Genomic DNA, 16,130 nt, shown 5'->3' with positions numbered 1-16,130 from the left:
CAACTTTTTTTTGTAAAGGGTATTTGATTGTCGGTACTTCCGCCAAACATCACACGTGATCTTTCCAACGTGATTACGTAATGGGTGAAGTCGAGCTAGTGCAAGACAAGCATTTGTAGGTAAAAAAAAATATAGAAATTTTTATTTATTTATTTATTTAGAAAATGACAGATCGTTTCTCTAGATAAGACCCTTATTCCTCGGCTGGGATCTTGTAGAGCTCTTTGAAGCTGCACTGAAACTGCAATTTGGACCTTCAACCCATTGGATGACATGGGGATGAGTAAATAATCAGGAAATGTTTCTGTGGAAGTGAACTAATCCTTGAAGCAGTGGCCGGAGACATCAGTGACAGTCTTGATACATATGAACATAGACCAGCTACCCATCAACCTCACCCGGAGGACTCGAGCAGTCAAAATGACCCAAATGCACATCTCTAGCTCATATCCTTGAGAACAAAGGAGGCTGTAATCTGAAATGGCATTTTATAACACATGTCATTATGTTTTACATTAACCACCCATGTCATAGAAATTGTTCAACCAGCTGCTTGCCAAACAAATCTGTAATTTTTCATTTTTGCCATGAAAACAGAGGAAACAGACGTCAGGCTTCATTAAGAAGCATCATGTCTCAGCTGTCTCCATTGATTTTTCTTACTCTTTGTTCTTATCTAGTCTATTCTTGTAATGGTAAGATTTAGCTAGCATGAGTCATTAGTGAAATAAACATCGTGATTCTTCACTTTCTGGCTGCTTGGAGCTTTTTGAAGTTGCTTTCAGGCTTAGTTTTTTACATAATGTAGCTGTATTTATTAAAATCCCGTTCTTTGTGTAAAGATCCATACATTTGTGAAACTTAAAGTGGCTCTTAGCTTCAAGCTAATGCTGCTGAGAAGTATTCTGATCAGTGCTCTTCTTCTGTTATATTTAGTTTTTGAAAGTTCTGCTAGTACTTTTCAGTATAACCTGGAAGGAGAATAGTGTACATTTCTGCAAGGTTTGCTCATGTAGTAGGTGATATGTCCAAATCGAATTTACGTAAATATTGCTCTCTCTTGTGATATATTGCCTGTGGCATATGCAATTACACAGCAATTACGTATCGATTTACTTTTCCATATTGAGTGATACCGGTGATGTAAATCCACCGTATAAAAACCCCTAACACACAACCAGATGTCAATTTCCATAAAAACATGACATTCCCATATATTATTGAGTTCTTAGAGCTGTTTGTTGTCCTGTTCCACATCTTTTTTTAGCATCGTTCATGGAAAATGCTGTTTTACCTCAGACTGTGCATGCTAGTATTGCTCAAGATAATTCACCCTTCGCCTCAGTTATTCAGGTGGCCTTTTCTCACATTTTTGTTTTCCTCCTGTGTGCAATATGATTGGTCTATTGGACGGCACTGAGGGGGATGGAGACTTAAGCTGATGCGACAGAGCGATAAATGAGCTAAATGAGAGTCAGGCGTTGACCCCACCAAGCCCCTATCAGTTTAGTTTTCAAGTGTCTTGTGCCACAATACTTCTTCCTGCAAGATGAAAGCGATGTTAGCTTTAGGCGGTCCCTTTAGTGAAATTGCTCGTCATGCGTAAATGCTTCTTTCAAGACCAATGCTGTGATTAATATTATGACTCAGTCCAAAAGAAATGCACTCATACCGAAAAATTGAATAGTAATACTACATGCAGGTTCATGTCTGCAGGAAATGAGAATAATTTTGTTAATCCTCAGAGTGATGAATATTGCTTGAATAAAAGTGTTTTTATTCCTGTATAATCTGAGTTTGGACTATTTGAGGATAGTGTTGACCTTCCTATCAAACTAGAGCTGGGTAAATTTTGAAAATTCACTATATTTTTTGACAGTTTTCTTAGTAGTAATAGACTAGTTTCAGATCTTCCTTGTTTTGCACTTTGAAAACTCATAATAGGGCTGGACGATTAATTGAAAAGTAATCAAAACCGAAATTCAGAACCTCTAACTGACATAATTTTCCCATTTCGTTTTTTTAATCCTGTTAATACTTTCACCAGGGTTGCCAGGTCCACAAAACAAAACAAGAGCGATTGCTGTTCAAAACTAGATGAAAACTAGCCCAATCGTTTTTTGCCCCAGAGTTTTCCCCTCCGTTGGGTGTCCCCTCCGTTAAAATCATGTTAAGGGCGATCGTTTTAATTAAAAAACAGACTAAAAAACAACCCGTGGCAGCAGCTAGAATTGGCATCCCTGATTTTCCTTAAAAACATACTACAGTGTGTGTATTCACGTGACTCTGTCCAGTCATCGGCATGAAAGCAACCTAGAACTCGAAGCAACCGGAGCTGCGTAAAAATATGCCTTTTACATATTTTTAGCATGAAAACTGAAATGTGACTTTTTATAAGATGTTTTAGTTTCAAGAAATGTATGCCTTGATTGCAGTTGTTCGAAATATTTATTTATTTATATATATATATATATATATATATATATATATATATATATATATATATATATACACACACACACATACATACATATAGAGTATATATATATATATATATATAAATAAATAAAAGGTGGGATATTTTTTTTCTAATGAAAGAGTGCATTTCTCATCTTTGTGACTTTAAAATAATTGAAGGAAACAAACTATTTTATGGTTATTTATTGAATGTATGTGTGTGTATGTATGTGTATATATATGTATGTATGCATGTATGTATGTATATGTGACCCTGGATGACAAAACCAGTCTCAAGTGTCAATTTTTCGAAATAAATGAATAAATAAGCTTTCCATTGATGTATGGTTTGTTAGGATCGGACAATATTTGGCCAAAATCTGGAATCTGAGGGTGCAAAAAATCTAAATATTGAGAAAAACGCCTTTAAAGTTGTCCAAATGAAGTTCTTAGCAATGCATATTACTAATCAAAAATTAAGTTTTGATACATTTACGGTAAGAAATTTTCTAAATATCTTCATGGAACATGATCTTTACTTAATATCCTAATGATTTTTGGCATAAAAGAAAAATCGATAATTTTGACCCATACAATGTATTTTTGGCTATTGCTACAAATATACCCCAGCGACTTAAGACTGGTTTTGTGGTCCAGGGTCACATATGTGTATAGTAAATGTACTGCATATGTGTATAGTAAAAAGAAATGCGGGAAAAATAGCCAAAGTATATTATTTAGTTATTATATATTTTTTCTTTGCTGCAATGACTGATTGAAATGGTTCATCTGGTTCACTCTTTTGTTTTTCTCATCAAACAACCTAAATATATATATATTTAAAAAAAAAGTATAAGCAATTATTTTAAATAAAGTGTGTGTAGGTCAGATTTTTGTGATGTTTTGAAAGTCTCTTATGTGCACCAAGACTGTTTGTATTTGACAAAAATACAGTAAAAATAATAATAGTTGTGAAATATTATATTAATATTATATTTGGTGTCTCATGATCCTTCAGAAATCATTCTAATATGCTGATTTTGTTCTCCAGAAACATTTCTTGTTATTATTCAAAACAGTATTGCTGTTTAATGTTATGTTGAAACCATGATATTTTTTAACAGGAATCTTTAATTAATAGAAAATTCAAAAGAACAGCATTTATTTGAAATAGAAACATTTAAACAAAGTCATCAAAATAATGAAAGATATTGACATCATCTAGGACTATATTGCTTATCTCTAATCTTTTCTTCAAGTGGAAATTTTCTGTTTCTAAATTTAGCATTAATTGTATTGAATCCCAGTCTTATTTCCCCATAGTCCATTACATTTGAGACATTTTATTGACAGGATTAAGTGTTGGAGGTGCACTGAAGTCTGTAGGCACTCGAGGTTTCCAGATTAATTAGCCTGTCAAATAGGGGGCTTTCTACCTGGTGTGCTAAAGACTGATGTTAATTAGAAAACAGTGCTGAAGCTACTTTTACATGCAGCTAGCGGGGGGTCTTCTCGTCCAGATTCCAGCCAGCTTGAGTTCAGCAGAGCCGTCTGGATGCTGTCTGATCCTGTCGTGGAGTAAAATAGAGGGTTTCTTGATAGATCTGTGTGCAGTGCGGGAACACTTGAGTGACAGCTGTAGGTTCCTGCCCAATATTGACATCCTGCAGCATCCATCCTTCAGATATTACAATTATCTCTCAGAACATTTTAACCCTTGTACACAGGCAACATTTTAAGGCATCATAAAAACACTGCTGTTATAAAATAGTGTCATGTTCTAAGGTGTGGTCATAAATGGTGAAATTTCAGTGACATTTCACATGTTGTCAGTAGCAATAAATGTGTAAAGAACAACTCGCACAGACGTCAGTTTCAAAAACAAACTGTTTTTTTTTTTTTTTTAGTTGGTGAACTTTGATTCCCTTCTAGGGAAAAAAAAAAAAAGTAAATTAAAAAGTATTTATTTTTATTTCTTATTCTTTAATGTGTTTTATTGTATAATTTTATTATGGATAAATATTTGTGCTTTGCATTTTTAACATGCTTTGCAATGTCCTAATGTCAAATTTTATTGAAATCAGTTGTCATTTATCCCATGTGTAGCACCGTTTGTTTGGCATGCAAAGTTATTGGCTGAATAGAGCGTTCAATATCTTTGGCTAGAATGATGGACATTTCTTTCAAATATCCTTTCTCTGCATTAAAGATGAGCTAGAGTTATTTTAATGGTCCTTTATATAAAGTCCACTGATGTCAAATCTTGTAAAATCAGCAATACAGCTAGTTAGATAAGCCAGAGACGTGATGATTTTAATTTTTTTTCTCAGAAGTACCTGTAGCTTTTATTCTTTGTTTCTGAATACTGTCTGGCTTTTCATCAGTCAAAAAAGCTCTTTGTGTCCTGCTGTACTTGACTTGCTTCTAAACTCCCAGAGTTTGAGGGATTGCTTTTATTCCATCTGCTCCCCTTGATGTGAAAGCAGTAGGTACTTTTTAAAATTTGAATGTATTATCAATGCTACCATTTTTACTTTTCATAGCAAGATGATAATGATTCTATAAATCAATTTAATAGGGACTCATTAGGACCTTTAAAGCAGACACTCCAGTTAATTGCAGTTCCTCGCAGGTAGAAATCTCATCAATCTCTGATCTAAAGGATCTGGGATGCCTTCCCTAAGGACTACCTGATTGACGACCTAATTGACGAACTGATTATTTAAGGAATCACATGTGTGACTGACAGCTGGAGCCACACCAGACAGATTAGGGATTTGGAGACTTTTGTGATACTCTGTAAATCTATAAACTCACGTCTTGGGAGCCAATTACATCCCTATGCAGCAGCTCTGGACTGAGGTTTTGTTTTTGCTCTATTTACCATTTCAAGTAATTACATTTCAATCATTGGCATTGCCTAATCATCTTGATTACATGAGTATTAGTGGAGTGAGGGCGTTGTGAGGGCAGTGATTGTTTATGTGAGCACAGATGGAAGTTGGAGCAGAATCCCTGTGGAGTCAAGGAGTAAGGGGGCTTGTTGGCAGAGCTTGGGTGAGAAGACGGAAACTGCCTGATGAAGCCTCAGAGAGAAGCACCAAACAGAAGCCAGCAACCTCCTCTATGTGGGTTGCCCATATCTTCCTTTTCTGTCCACTGATTGAATTCAATCAGCGTAAGTATGATGGACTCCTGTAGGTTAGTACTTGAGATTTAAAGCTGGAGCTCTGTCGTTTTTTTTCTTCATTTATGCATTTTTCCCAAGCTTATGAATCTGTGTACATTTGTGCTGCCTCTGAATCAGCAGCTTAGATGTGCTTTCTACAGTGGTTCTTTACCAGGGGGCCATTTTTTAATTTTTTTTAAATGATTTAAAATATGATAAATAACCCAAATTGGTTTGTTTTTAACCTAGCAGTTTTTAGAGTGTAGAGGGCAACCCAGATAGAGGAGGTTGTTTGGTGCTTGTCTCTGAGGCTTCATCAGGCTGTTTCCGTCTTCTCACCCAAGTGTGAAAAGTGGAAAATGCAAAAAAAACTAAATCATACTACATGAGCATTTTTGTAATAAATACCTTTTTTCGGGTAGAATCACAGATGTCCTCTGTGAGATACTATAGTTGGGAGTGATTCATTGTTATTTTTTGTATCATTGTGATACTGAAATGAGATATAGTTGAGATGATAAAATGAGATATAGTTTTTATTAATATTTTAAATTAATTTGTGTGTGTATATATACTGAATTGTTTTTTTTTAGTTCAGTTTTTAGTCATTTTGATGTGTTTTTTGTAATATTATTTATTTATTTAAATGTCTATAAATTGTATTACAGTTTTAGTTATTTTAATAGGCTACTTAAAATAAATTAAAATAATGAATGTTAAATAAAACATCACAAACTTTATTTCAAGTTAATTTTTATTTCATGTAGTAGTAGTACAACTTTTTTTCTTTTTTTTTTTTTAGTTAAGTTTTAGTTGATGATAATGGTTGCCAAAGATATGAGAATTTCAATGATCAGTTTAATGTGATAATTTTAGACCAATGCAATTAATTTACAGGTGCTTTCCCATCTAGAATGTGCTTTTGTTTTATCAGAAAGAGAACTAATTGGTTGTTATAAAATATTATTTATTATAATTACAATAAAGTCAAAAAGTTAATATAAAATAATTAATATTTGTTTCAAATTTAACTTAAAAATTATTTCCCCTCATATCTCATTTATGATGACGTCTTCCCAGTAGGGGTGTAACGGTTCACAAAATTCACAGTTCGGTTCGATACGAAACGACACAGTGGTGTCACGGTTCGGTACATTCGGTATGGGGGTAATTGGTTAGGTCACAATGTTGGAAATATCTGTTTTAACCCATGAAGGCGAGCCAATGGATATCACACACAAGCAACGTGCAAACTTTGCGCAAGAGTTATGCCGGTGAACGTCTAATGCCTGGCTCACACTACAGGATTTTTAAAATCCTAACCGATTATGAAATCTGGTTGCAGCACACACATAAGGAGAATCTTTGCAGATTATCTTACCCTCAAATCTTAAACATGCACACACTACAAGATTTGAAATTCTCGGAGCATCACACACTACGAGATTTTAAGATTATCTTGCCAGAGGGAGCGCCTCACGTGATCTAGAGGAGACGCGGAAAAGCGGATGTAAACGAAATGGATACTGTAGCGCGACAACCGAGTCCGTAATGATGTGGCTCTCATCTTAACGTCTTCCACTGAAAATATACAATACATACATTGACACTCAGAGTCTCCTCTCTACATTCGGCTGAATATTATTAAAATATAAATGGGCTATAATAAACTCTTAATGTCCCTTGAAGTATTTTTCTCAAAATGTACAAACAATTATAGAGCTCATAAAGATGTAATGTTTTAACCCTTATGCTCTGTTGAGAGAGTGGACTGCATGTGTGTGTGAGAGACAGAGATTGAGGATATTGTCTTTGTGTGAGTGTGTGCGAGAGAGAGGGGATTGTCTGTGTGTGTGTGTGTGTGAGAGTGAGTGTTTGAGAAAGAGGGGGAGGGGTGGTTTGTGGTCGTTTGATACTGATAAATTGCTACGTTATTTTTTGACAGACATGTAGCAGATGGTCACTGACGCTTCAACTGTTTGTTTACATTTGCAAGCCTAGTGCGCTAGCAGCTTTCTATACTCACCTGGTACGTTTAAAACCGACGCGATTTCTCCCCAGCTCTTCTCCTTATCGCTACGGTTGTGGTACAGCTTTGATGACACATTAAATAGACAATCATGTTGTTGCCACATCTCAACAAGTTGCTCTTCCATCTCTGCAGTCCAACGGGTACGTACTACAGGTTTCGCGGTCGCCATTTCAAAATGTTCGTCACTTCCGTCTCCTTGTAGACTTGCTTCTTATTGGCTATTGTGAATGTACTGACGTAATCATAGCCGTCATCATCCCAATTTAAAATCCTAAATATCAAACATGTTTGATATTAATCGGGGCGGCCCCGATTTTGTGCGAGCAGATCGGGAGGTGCAAGATTCGATCTGTGAACGCCTCACATTACGAGATAATCTGTGCCGAACATCGGGACCGATCGAGGTGCTCGACAAGATTTCTGCTCTGATTCTCGGGAGAGGAAAATCGGGGCTAAATCGGGCTAAAAATCCTGTAGTGTGAGCCAGGCATTAATCTCAGTCAATTCACTAGAAGCAGAAAGTGAAAGTAAAAACGGAATGATGGAGTAATGATGGAGCTTTCGGCATCTGACGCCGCATTTTCTCTCAGAGACAAAGAGAGAAGAATCTACTTCAACAAATGCTGATAACGGCATATAGCTGTTTCCATTTATTCCCTTAATGTTTCTCTTGTGGCCCGTACATAGTGAAAAAAATGAGACGAAACGTATTTCTTGTTAGACAGGTTGTTTTTGAAAGTCGGTGTTTGAAATAAAAGCTTTTTATTTCATAGATTTTTATTAATGACTGCAGTGTTAATATTTTAATTGTAGCCCTATAATTCATTGTAGGTAGCCTAATAGACCTGTTTAAACATTTTAATTGAAGAGTAAATAGCCTTATCTTTTGTTATCCTCGCAGCACGTCAATTATTTGGTAATTTTAATTTAATAATAAAAGTAACTTCTTAATAGGCTAATAATAATATGCCTAATAAAAATAATGATGTACAGGCCTACATTAATTGGAAATGCCAAAACCTCTTAATATTGCCAATAATTGATGTTTTTGACAATACCACTGGCTATCGTCGATACAAGATCATCGTCTTTCGACGCATCCCAGCAAGGGGAGGTTATCACGAGGCAGACAGCACGTTGCCCGTTACGTCGTTTGGGCTGCCTTGTTGAGCGCAGTGGCACTGAGAACATTATATTTTACACACTTTAAGCTGTTTCCAAATGTAATAGGACTAGTCCAACGAATCGAATTGAACCGAACCGAAAGCCTCGTACCGAATGGTTCGTGTATCGTTACACCCCTACTTCCAAGCTGTGGCCAGTTGTGCAGCTCACCAACATCAGCAGTAACAATATATGACAGTCATGTAGCCACTTGGCCACCGATAAAACAAAGCAATAAAATCTTGCTCTTTAGCGTAATATTGATCTGAACTTTTAATGACTTTTAATTCTGCATCTCAGTGTCCAGAGTGTTTGTCTGACAGAAATATATTATATATTTCACTTTGTTCCTTTCCCCCTTAACATTTTGCTCAAGTTTTCAAATGTTAATCACCTAGTCAATGGCGTTGTGACAAAAACAAACTCTATGCAGTCCGGCTTCTGATTAGACCTCAAGCTCTGGCTGAATAAATTAGAACAGACGACTAATTAATGCAGAAAATAAGAGCCCTAGCCTCTGTCGGCTGATCGAATCACACACGTTATCTTCTCAGCTTATCTGAGGGACCACGGCTGACAGGCTCACGTCGCTTCTAGTTCCTCACAGACACGGCCTCTGCGTGCCTCGCCAAAGCCAGACACTCAAACACATCTCATCTATATTCTCCTCCATGCAAGCTCCTGCCAAGTCGTTTTTTAACATATGCCTCTTGTAGGCACTATCTCCCTCAAACGCTAATTCCCATTTAATTACTTTTCTTTCCCTATTTAACCACAGAATGCCCCAAGCAGGGAAAACTGAAGACACACAAAGCTAGGAACAATACAATGACTCCACAGAGAGAAAGATAGATAGAAAAAGGAGGAAAAGGACCACAATAAGGTGTTGATGCAGCGTATTCGCACAGGAGGAGGTCTGAGCTCACGATTGCTGTATTAACTTGTATCTACCAACGTTGAAGGACACTGATACCAGTCTGTGACAGAGTCTGCTGTTCTGAGAGCGATGTGTTTGGGGTCCAAAATTAACACTTGCCAAGCGCTAAAGCCGAGTAAAAATTGGCTTTGGCAAGTAGATAAAACGGCATTACTCGCCAGTTGGCTAACTGCAACATTACATGGTTTAAGATAAATAGTAAGAATTATGGCCTGGCCGTTCATGATGTTGGCTATTCAAATTACCATCTACCAAGAAAAGTATAATAATAATAATAATTTTGTCTTCAGTACAAAATTTCCCATCTTAAATTGATCTATAATGTCTCACATTTCTTCTTTACCCAGAGCTCTATTTATTACATTACATTACATTTGAATATTTATTGAATTACGCTAACTAAATATTGAATATATTGAAGAAAAAAATCATGTAACCATGTCTTCATTTTTGATGGAGGTATTAATAGGAGTATTTTGTATGACCAAAATCTTATATAATTTATCACATACCTAATATTTTATAATACTTAAAAAATAAAGATATGAATGTGCCTTTAGTTTTATTGTATTTTATTTTATTATATAATATAATCACACACACACACACACTCACACATATATACAGTGAGGAAAATAAGTATTTGAACACCCTGCTATTTTGCAAGTTCTCCCACTTAGAAATCATGGAGGGGTCTGAAATTGTCATCGAGGTGCATGTCCACTGTGAGAGACATAATCTAAAAAAAATCCAGAAATCACAATGTATGATTTTTAACTATTTATTTGTATGATACAGCTGCAAATAAGTATTTGAACACCTGTCTATCAGCTAGAATTCTGACCCTCAAAGACCTGTTAGTCTGCCTTTAAAATGTCTACCTCCACTCCATTTATTATCCTAAATTAGATGCACCTGTTTGAGGTCGTTAGCTGCATAAATACACCTGTCCACCCCATACAATCAGTAAGAATCCAACTACTAACATGGCCAAGACCAAAGAGCTGTCCAAAGACACTAGAGACAAAATTGTACACCTCCACAAGGCTGGAAAGGGCTACGGGAAATTGTCAAGCAGCTTGGTGAAAAAGGTCCACTGTTGGAGCAATCATTAGAAAATGGAAGAAGCTAAACATGACTGTCAATCTCCCTCGGACTGGGGCTCCATGCAAGATCTCACCTCGTGGGGTCTCAATGATCCTAAGAAAGGTGAGAAATCAGCCCAGAACTACACGGGAGGAGCTGGTCAATGACCTGAAAAGAGCTGGGACCACCGTTTCCAAGGTTACTGTTGGTAATACACTAAGACGTCATGGTTTGAAATCATGCATGGCACGGAAGGTTCCCCTGCTTAAACCAGCACATGTCCAGGCCCGACTTAAGTTTGCCAATGACCATTTGGATGATCCAGAGGAGTCATGGGAGAAAGTCATGTGGTCAGATGAGACCAAAATAGAACTTTTGGTCATAATTCCACTAAACGTGTTTGGAGGAAGAAGAATGATGAGTACCATCCCAAGAACACCATCCCTACTGTGAAGCATGGGGTGGTAGCATCATGCTTTGGGGTGTTTTTCTGCACATGGGACAGGGCGACTGCACTGTATTAAGGAGAGGATGACCGGGGCCATGTATTGCGAGATTTTGGGGAACAACCTCCTTCCCTCAGTTAGAGCATTGAAGATGGGTCGAGGCTGGGTCTTCCAACATGACAATGACCCGAAGCACACAGCCAGGATAACCAAGGAGTGGCTCTGTAAGAAGCATATCAAGGTTCTGGCGTGGCCTAGCCAGTCTCAGACCTAAACCCAATAGAGAATCTTTGGAGGGAGCTCAAACTCCGTGTTTCTCAGCGACAGGCCAGAAACCTGACTGATCTAGAGAAGATCTGTGTGGAGGAGTGGGCCAAAATCCCTCCTGCAGTGTGTGCAAACCTGGTGAAAAACTACAGGAAACGTTTGACCTCTGTAATTGCAAACAAAGGCTACTGTACCAAATATTAACATTGATTTTCTCAGGTGTTCAAATACTTATTTGCAGCTGTAGCATACAAATAAATAGTTAAAAAATCATACATTGTTTTTTGTGGATTTTTTTTTTTTAGATTATGTCTCTCACAGTGGACATGCACCTACGATGACAATTTCAGACCCCTCCATGATTACTAAGTGGGAGAACTTGCAAAATAGCAGGGTGTTCAAATACTTATTTTCCTCACTGTATATAATTTAGTTTTTTTAAACCTATGTAACACTTTTTTTTTTTTAAGGTTAAAAACCTTCAGTAGCACCATCCTTACACTGGATAATCAACACAATTGTCTTCACTGTAATGTGCTCAATAGTTAACAGAATAGACTATAGTTTTGCCAGGTTTTTAAATCACACTACGAGTGTACTTCAATACTCAATACAATAAAATCTCTAGTGGCTGACACATTTCTGTCCTACAATGGGAGATGAATGCTGTTGATGTATCTAGCCAAAATAAATGAGCTTGTTCAGTGTTATGATGTGTCCTTACAGGTTGATGTGTTTCTGTTGTGTGAGAATGTGGAGGAGAAACAGGGATGGTGGTGGACAGGTGTTAGACCTGGACTCATCAGTTGTGCAGCGAGGGTGCCCAGACTTGTCCATACACAGCATGCCGACGTACACACAGCAGAGGGTACAGGTGCTCCGGGCCAGTCACTCCACTCACATACACAGACTCGAATTTGGGTGGAATTCAGCTTATGTGCTTTTCGTTGTGAATTTGTGGTGATTTGTATGTGTGTGTGTGTGTGAGAGAAAGAGAGAGAGAGTTTGTGTTTTGCCTTCATATCCTCTTATTTGAGAGGGTGAGTACTTGGGTCAGATTGTTGAATGTATTTCCACTGAACATATTGCTGTCCATGGCGAATTTGACGAGAAGCTGGAATCTGTTATTTTCTTTCTGCACCTGGGATTTGGTACAACCAGGTGTGTTCCCTGGCAAGCAGATGGTCAAAAATGTCTGCTCTGCTCTTCCTGAAATCGCACACTTTTCCCATGTGGCAGTGACACCAAACTCATTGTGATGTGTCTCACAGTAATGCATTGCAAGTGACAGCCTGTAACTGTTTCACAAAACGTCAATCACACCATGCTGAAGCAATCCATTCAAATACTGCTTGGAACACTGCACATCTCTGATTTGGGGGTATGTGTATTTTTATATATATATATATATATATATATATATATATATACAGGGTGCGATTTGCCAGGGGGATGGGGGGATTTCCCCCCCTCTAGTTTATGCATCCCTGCCTCTGCTGAATTATTTTTATCCCCGGTGGGGATAAAAACATCCTGCGATCTCGCTCCGACGCCCCGATCTAACTCAAATGATTTGCGATGTGTGCTTTGTAGTCCCGAACTGAATCAAATGATTCGCGATACGTGATCCGATTGGAACACTTTGAAACAGTGAATCATTTTGCGACTCAATGGTTTAACTGATTCGGAGTTTCAAAAAGCTCCGTTGATACTGTGTTCTTTGCTCGCTTTCTCTATATCATTTATTTGTTGCTTGAATAACCGTGGAAATGAAATCATTACAATTAATAGGCCTAATTTACAATGTTTTTAATAGATTGTGATCACGTTAAATACAGTTTCCGTCATACAAACATTTCATGACATGACATCCATTATATGGTACTTGGCTAAAAAGAAGGGTTTATGATGTGCGTTATTAACAGATTACTAACATTAGGTTAATTAGGCTATAGCCCTACCCTTACCTTCCATCTATGGAGAGAGAAAAAAGTTTTCAAAAGCATCCCCCCCCCTCTGCTTTTTTCACAAATCGCACCCTATATATAGATATATCTATATCTCACAGGTAGTTCCAGGTCAGTTTAATCACGTTCTATATTAATGCGCTTCCTATAAACATTGGTAACCATAGTAACCTACAGTTACAGTTGAATAATAATACAGAGTGAGATCTTGCTGCACTACTTAATGTATTTGTCTGCTCTGTCTTATTTAAAGCGAGTAGAATGCTACATCTAACAAGTTGTAACTGACGAAAATAACAGTAATTTTTTAATCGTTCCGGTCAATTATTGCAGCGCAAATATTATTAACATTTAACAATTATTTTGTCTTCGCCTCCACGTCGTGCATTCAAATCGTTTAACACACAGCTAGCCGTTGATTATCCCTTACATATACTACATATATAAAGTTAAGTAGCCTACTTTTAATTAGAGTAATTTAAAAATACTCGTAATCAGACTACAGTTACTTTTTTATGGATTACATGATTGCATATTATTCACACAATAGCAATAAATTATTCATAATTCATTGATTCTCCCTAATTTCTCTTTTTCATCTTTTAAATTTTCCTTTCTAAAATAGCCTACAGATTATATACATATTATACAGTATATGTATATATAGTCCAGTTTTGTGGACATTCACACAAAGATCAGTCATTAGTCAGGTGGTGAAAGAATTTGACCACTGGATTTACAAAAATCATTTCGGGTTTAAGATGGGTTTCAATATTGCCTCAACTACTGATGAGCACATTCATTTTTATTTGAATTATTACTCTGTAGGTTTTTTTTATCCATGTATTATTAATTATAACTAATTAAAATGCACATATTCATGTTATTTCTTAGTTACATGTAATGCAGGCATTCCAAAACTTTTTATCATCTAAACCTTATTCACCAAATATATTTGCTTTAAGTACCTCTGAGATTTTAAAATAAATATTTCAATAATTAAGTATCACATTTGCATGTTCGCGGTTTCTTTGATGTTGATTAATGATCACATGGCATGCAGGTAAATAAAAATATTTCATCTTTTTTAGTAAGTGTTTTAATTACTCCTATACTTATGAATGGGATAAACTGCAACGCGCAGTATGGAGGAATAGTCCCACCTTCTAAAGGAAAGCGCCAAATTTCCCATAGAAACCTGACTAGACCAGTCAATACACATTCGCAGTCTTAAGCACGTTATGACTCTGCATGCACATTGGCTGGTCTAGCCTGAAAAAATTGCTTTTTAAACGCTATTTAGTATAAGAAACAACATTCATGGAGCAATTAATTTCAGATTTATGTTGCTGATTTGACATGTAATGTAATTTAATTGTGAGTTCAACGAGTAGTTTTTGACATTTCAGGATTCCCCCATTCATTAAGATAGGTCTTGTACGAGCTGCCCGGAGGCATTGCAAATATGGCTTCTGAGTGAAGAGACTTTCCTCGAAAGGGAGTTTGTTTTAAAGTGATTTATTTTCATTTTAATTTTTTTGTGATTTTAATTAATTGTCAGCTTCTCATTGAACTCACAACCACCCTGCAGTTCCTTTACGAACCCTAGTTTGGGAAACCTTGATGTAATATAATATTTAATGCACTTCATGTTGTAAATTACAATGAATGGAACAAGTGTTCTTACACTTCGCATTTTTTCCATCATTATGGTACAAAATAATGCTATTTAAATCAATTTGATAAACGAGTTAAATCAAAAGTAATCTGATTATATTACCTAAAATGTGTAATGTAACGGATTACGTTACTGACTACAATTTTTGTCATGTAATCTGGAATCAGTAACTGAAGTAATCTACTCAGCTCTGTATATATATATATATATATATATATATATAACACAATATTCAAAGCACAGAGTTACTATGTTTTTTTTTTTTTTTACCTTAAGTAAAAAATTAATAAAATAAAAGCATGGTGTTACTGTAGAATTTGCTTAAATAAATTTAAATAAAAAGATAGGTTTTATATTATTAACATAATATAAAATCAAAACCTGATAGTATTTTCAGTATTTCTAATATACAGTATCTGCTATAATTATGAAAAAGCTTCTTGTTTTCAGGCGTGTTCCAGATTTAATGGAAACCTGGAGTATTGGTATATTTAGTTTAATTAATTGTGATTCCATATGTGTCAAAATTAAGAACTGTTTTTTTTTTCTTTTCACTAAAATAGATGGATTTTGATTTTTGCATTTAGGTTAGTTATATTATTTTCATATATTATTAATCTATTTAAATAATATTATGTATTATACTATATTTAAATAATTGTAAATCACCTTGTGGCCCCTTTGGAAGTTTGCTGAGGCCCCCTAGTGGGCCCCAGACCACAGTTGAGAACCAACAGTATAGGTATGATGTGAATTTAATATACTTTTGTTAACCAGATACCATAAAATGGCTTTATGATTTAAGCACTAAATCCTTTTGGCCTTGAATTGGCCCTTTTTGCATCTCATCTGCAGAAGTTCAGCTTTTCCTAGAATTTCGGATAGTATTGCTGCTTGCTCAACTCATTGGTCAAATCAGTTGCATTC

At 36.2% G+C, this 16,130-nt stretch overlaps 1 protein-coding gene across 1 annotated transcript in view; it reads left to right on the top strand.

Moving 5' to 3' along the window:
- pitpnm3 (PITPNM family member 3) overlaps window positions 1-16,130 on the top strand; it is a 100,097-nt gene that overhangs the window by 25,927 nt on the left and 58,040 nt on the right. The window lies entirely within an intron of this gene.

The sequence above is a fragment of the Onychostoma macrolepis genome, chromosome 15 (genome assembly GCF_012432095.1).
Source record: "Onychostoma macrolepis isolate SWU-2019 chromosome 15, ASM1243209v1, whole genome shotgun sequence".
Classification (NCBI taxonomy): Eukaryota; Metazoa; Chordata; class Actinopteri; order Cypriniformes; family Cyprinidae; genus Onychostoma; species Onychostoma macrolepis.
This window is presented reverse-complemented; position numbering and strand designations above follow the sequence as displayed.